Raw genomic sequence first — 5,994 nt, forward strand, 5'->3', positions numbered from 1 at the left:
CGGTGGAGGGGGCAAAGCCAAGGGGGACGGCTCCTCAGCCGTCTCAGCAAGCTCGGCTGGAAGGGGCCTGTGGAGCAAGGGTCAGTAAGAGCAACGGAAGGATCAGGAGTAGGGAAAGGAGAAGGCTTACTCATCAGTGGTGAAATACTTTCTACGCTTCAGCAGGCGACAAGGGTAACCATCGCCCAGGGCCTCCCTTCTCTTCCGGAGAGCCCCAAAGTCCACGCGGAAGCGGCCTAAGAGTCGGGCGCAGGGATCGACCTGCGACGAAGATGGAGCGTTAAGATGATCAGCGTCAGGGGCGCCTGCCTGATGTGCGCTGCCAATCGCCTCCCCAAGAGAAGCAGCTGGAGCCTCAAGGGCCCCAGTCGCAGGTGCAGAGGGCAGCTGTTTGTCACCCTCAGCCTCAGCGGTACGGGCCCCGATAACTGCTTCCTCATGAGCCTTGCCCGGTGTCGTCACCACGCCGGGAGCCCCCTCGGCCTCTGGCGCCTCGTACCTCCCTGCTCCGCCACTCGAGGACGAGTCGCCTTGGCCGACTGGAAGGGCAGTCACCACCACCGGATTCTCGCGAGAGCCCTGAAGGCCAGCGGGGCGCAGCCGCCACTCATCAAAGGCAGGCATCTGCTTCACAAAGTCGACCCTGCTCTGGCAGAGGTACAGCAAGGCCCCTCCCTGCCGAACGCTGTCGGGGTTGGGGTCCCCAGCCAGGGTCAAGAGCGCCGTCTTCAGCACCTCAGGAGCCAGGTCCTCTTCCTGGAGCCTCATACTATCCTCGCGCCCACGGAAGGCTCATGTCCGGCGAGAGTGGCGTTGAAGAGGAGCAACGCGGCATAGGAGGAACTCCTTCAGCACCTTGGGCGCTGTCACGCCAAGCGGCGCCAGACGAAGACGAGCCGGGGGCTCTCAAGCGCCACCTGGCCCCAGCCCGAATTGGGGACAGCAGGCGAGGTCAGCTCCGTTAGCAGGGGGCTGGGCACCCCTGCATCCACATACAGCCACCGCTCGCGGAACCCAACCGCGGGCAGGGGGGCTTGAAGTCAATCCCAGAGGCGGTAGTCTCTGGCGCGGCAACGAAGCTTACGCACGCCCAGCATTGGGTAGGGTCGACAAGGTGCAGCGAGAAGAAGTGGCATAGCAAGGCAACCGAAGGAGGGATGCCCACCATGGCTTCGCAGACGAAGGCGAAGACCGAAAGGAGGGTGATGGATTCAGGACTCAGATGCAGCATGTGGATCTGATAGTGGGAGAGCACGGCATTGAAGAAATCAGAAAAGGGGAGAACCAGACCTGCCCACAGGGCGTCGGCGAAATATGGGACCTCGGTAACTATCCTGCCGATGGAGAAGTGTGACGGGGGCCAGGCCCTCGTTCTCCCGCATTCGTTGAAGATGGTGGCCAGAGCCAAGCTGACCTTACCCAAACCCTCGGCGGGGGCCGCCAACGGCGGCGGGCGAGGCGGAGACACGGGATTCTTCCCCCTTCCCTTCTACGTTGGGGCCATGGCGATAGGAAAGGGGGGGAGGATTCGAGGTTGAATTGAAAACAGAAACCAGGGTTCGAGCGGAGGAAGGACAGGAAGCGCTCGAGCGATAAAAGGGGAACGGCTGTGTACGACTAGGGTCCGCCTAGCAAGGCGCAAGATAAGGAGGGCGTGGGGGAACAGTGTCGCCCACGTCCAATCAACCGCCACGTGGCGCCCAAGGCCGTAGGCTGTTAGGGCACGCGGCGCTTCACTCTTGCCCTTCTGCCTCCCTGCACGGCCAAGTCCGGGCGCGCCTTGGCCCCGGGGGCTACTGTCAGCGTTCTGGGAACGGGGGTCCCCAGACTTGCCTGCCTGCGGCCTGCGGCGTGGCTCAAAGGGGGGCCTAGCACGGCCCATCTTCACCAACACAAACTCAAGACCCTCGCGAGGGGCCAAGCCTCGCGGGGCGGACGACACGGAGCTTCCTCAGGCACGGCCTCATCAGGCTGGCTCACGAGGAGGCGGAGAGATCAAGGCGGGGTACCTCGTGAGGTGCCCGTGACGCAAGCCATGACGACTCAGGGCGCCAGGAGGGTGCCAGCCCGCGCAGCGTCCTTCTTTCCTCTTTGGTGCAAAGGGGGCAAGCGCAGCCGTGGAGTACCGAGGCGTCAGGCAAAGGTTGCCATTTCGGTGCAACGAGACCAAGACCAGGAGGACTACGAGACGGAGGTCACCGTGGAGTCCAAGATGGCGTCATCACCAGAGCTTTGCGCAGGGAAGACTACTTTTGTTAGGATAGTTGATACTTGCTGTCCCCCTTCAAATTAGCCAGCCATTGTTGGCTCCCTTCCCGCTCAATATTTGGGGAGAGGACCAGGGCCACTATAAATAAGACCGGCCACCCACGTAGCAAAGGGTTCGGCCCAGTCTCCTCCAAGGGCTCGACAAGCAGAGAGGTGGCAAGCAGAGAGAGAGAGATAGAGAAAGGTGGTTGAACTCCTCCCAGCAGTTCATCGCCCCAGCCAAGGACAGACCCTCGCGAGGCTGTTCTCCCTTGTATTGTTCATCATCATCAGCCCAAGAGGCAATCCACCACACCACACACTGGAGTAGGGTATTACACCACAACGGTGGCCCGAACCAGTATAAACCCTGTGTCCCTTATGTTGTTCTTTTCATAACTTTGATCCTAGCATGGCAGAGGGGTGCAGGAAGGTAGGAGGCGAAATCTCCGCGCACACCCTAGTGTTCGAACCTCAAGGGTCTGTCGGAACACGAAATCCGACAATATCCAAAGGTTTTGGTGCCCATTATGCCTCCGAAGAGGACGAAGAGGAGGAGGAAGACGAATCCCCTGCGGGGGGGAGAAGGAAGAGGACGGCCTCCGCACCCTTGGAGGCTGAACTGCCAAAAGGGGAAGGGCTACTCTTCCGGAGGAGTCCACTGCCGCCGCCGACAGCAGCCCAGCATGGGATCCCAGGGCCCAGCCCCTGGTGAACTCGTGAGTATATAAAATCCGAGTACGTTTAAGCGTCCGCACTCATCGTGGCTTAGTATTTTAGCCTGAGCATATATATATTTTTTGTAGTCCGGCGATGTCCCGTACCAAACAATCCTCATCAGAGGACCTGCTGAGCTCAAATGCTATGGAGAGCGGGACGCCCCAGAGGCCCCTTCCTCCAAACCGGTGCATAACACCGAGGCTCCGTCCCAGAAGTACTCCGGCCAATGAGGAAAGGAAGAAACCGTGAAGGCGGCACCTGGAGGTCAAACCGCAGGGGCCGGACACGTGGGGGAAAAGATTCCCATGGGGTCTGCCGGCAGGGGCGATCCTGAGTTCGGCTCCCCGTCGGATACGATTCCAGAGACCTATATGGCTCCAGAATCAAGAAGGTAGCCTCCTTCGGCTGGAGGGGGCGTGCTTGTTCCGCTGGTGACCTCTGTCCATCTAGAAGTGTCAGATGCTTTGTTGGTGGCGTTGTGAGTGCGGTGATTGAGAAGATTCGGTCAAATGAGAGTGGACTGAAGGAAGCCTGTATCAGCCTTATAAGAGGCTTGGAGGTATGTTTTATGAGTTGTCGAAGAGTGTCATAGTATAGATAGTAACCCCTGATACACTGTTCGGTGAAAGAAAGAACCGGACAGGGGATCGAATTGATGATCGCAGGAAGACTCATTGAATGACATTGATTTCTCTTCTTGTTTCAAGCAGGTACCTATAGCAGCTGCTGCCTCTCGTACTACGGAGATCTCCGGACTGAATCAAAGTTTGAAGCGGGCCATAGAAGAACTTGGCCAGTTGAAAATGCAGTTGAGGGATAAACAAGGTATGCACAAGCATTGCGCGCATTTATTGTGAAATAAATGTTCAGTATGAAATAAGCCGCATAATTTGTGCTAGGGGTTATGACCGAAGTCGAGGCCCTCAAAACGGCCGTTGCCGAGGCCAAGAAAAAGGCGGCCACAGAGCGGACTCTTCGTGAGAAACACGAGGCCAGAGTTACTAAAGCTGAGTAGGAGCTGCAAGAGGCCATAAGTAAATGTGAGACCTTGCAGCAAAGTTTAACGGAGAAAGAATCCGAACTCACCAAGGCGCGTCAAGCCACGAGCGATGTCCGGGGGGAAACCCAGAGCGCCCTGCAGGGGATCCAACAGGCGAGAAAGATCGCGGCGGGTAAGGCTTTTCTCATGTAAAGCAAGTATTTGAAGGGAAAACTATGTTTCTGATTTTGAATTCGGATTTCTCAGGTGTATTTACCGAGCTACCTTGCAGCATATCAGATCCCACCCAATTCTACCGAGCTGAAGAAAGGAACATCGCAGATAAGCTCTTCTGGTCGTAGTATTTGGCAACGAATTATCCGGTGCCTTTTGCCGATCAACTGAAACAGCTGATCGAACTGCATAGGGCGGCAGAACTAGCCATGAAAGATATGGTTATCCGGCTATGGTCTGCCGAGCTGATTCCAAGCAGCTACTTCGGGCTCGTGAGGCGGCTTGTAAGTGCTTGCCCTCGACTTGACGTCATCAAGCGGTCGGTCTATATAGAGGGAGCGCCAATGGCCTTCGCCCGTGCAAAGGTGCACTGGGGGAAGATGGATGTCGAAAAGCTAATGACGGGAGGACCGCCAGAGGGGAAGGAGCACCGCAAGCCCGAATTATATTATGAGAGTGTCCTGAAAGGATCCTACCTTGCAGCGGAGCTATGCACCAAGGACATTATATTTCCATGAATGCCAATCATGTTGTCCTTTGTATTGTTTGAACAAGGTCGTTTATTTGTCGCCTGTTATATAAAAGTTTACCCTCCTGTGCGGTCGTTTTTATATTAATCCTGAGATTTGGCCAGTCGTCGGCTTCTGCCCCCACGTAAGAAGTACAGGGGTGTTCGGGATAAACCTAAGCACTCTTTATCCTAGTTTTGGGTCCTTCGAAGGAGGTGCTTAGCACAACGAACCAGGCAATCGGACTATAGGGATTTATCACTCTCACTTGGCCATAGGAGCTTTAGTATGGTTGTCGCAGCCCCTTGTGTTCGAAAGACCGTACTAGCGGCTCTATAAGCGCCTGATCGGAGAAAAAACTGATCCATCGCACGCTGCATTGGTTATGGCATTATGCGAGAGAAATACTTAAAGATTTTGTAACCGCTCGAACAGCTGACTAGCTCTCGCCGTATCATGACAGTCAGTTTTAGGCTTTCTCTACTAAGGTGCTCATCCGGAAGAACCGGGACACAATCGCAGTAGTTCTCCCAGTGCTACCTTAGCCGATATAGCGGAACGTAAGGTAACAAAACATGGGAGCCGGGCAAACCCAACTATTGACCCAAGACATGATTCGGAGCTGATGCATATAATGCTATAGGTTCGGGGTGCCGAACTTCCATGAAGGTGTTCGGACTTTTATTGACGCGTTACGGGAAAACGAAGCCCCTGGCATATTTAAGGCATATCGCTGTGTGCGGATGCCACTTGACAAAATGATTTCGATAAGAAATAATCAGCAGGTAAACGTCATATAAATCCACATTTTGTATTCGAAAAATACGTCTATACGTATGGGTACAAGTAATGTGATAAAAAGGGGTTGTGATAGCCGAACCTGCTGTGACCAGGGGGAAGAGGTTGAGTGCGGATCCGTAATATAGCCGGACGGTCACTGCGGGGAATGTCTAAGGATTCCCTAACATGTTCAAGCTGCCTCCATGTAGTCCGTCTTGGTCGGTGCAAAGGTGAACCTGCGAAGGAAATATAAAAAATGTTTACGTGCCGGAGGGTGGTTGAACCGCTGAGTTCGGCCTATCATGGCCTTCGCCGGAGTGTTTAGTTGAGCTCTGGACGAGCCGGGGTATCCTTCCGCGAAGTAGTTTGGAGCCCCTTGACGGTGTCTGGGTTGGCAATTTAGGTGGTATTTACTGCGTTCACTAATTGGATATGGAGGAGGGGCGAATTTATTTTGCCCTCCTGTGTTCGGTGATCTGGGCTCTTCGTTGGTATCGTCGCTTTGAGACCCCCCCTTTGTCTTTG

Source organism: Triticum dicoccoides, chromosome 3A (genome assembly GCF_002162155.2).
Source record: "Triticum dicoccoides isolate Atlit2015 ecotype Zavitan chromosome 3A, WEW_v2.0, whole genome shotgun sequence".
In the NCBI taxonomy this organism is placed as follows: domain Eukaryota; kingdom Viridiplantae; phylum Streptophyta; class Magnoliopsida; order Poales; family Poaceae; genus Triticum; species Triticum dicoccoides.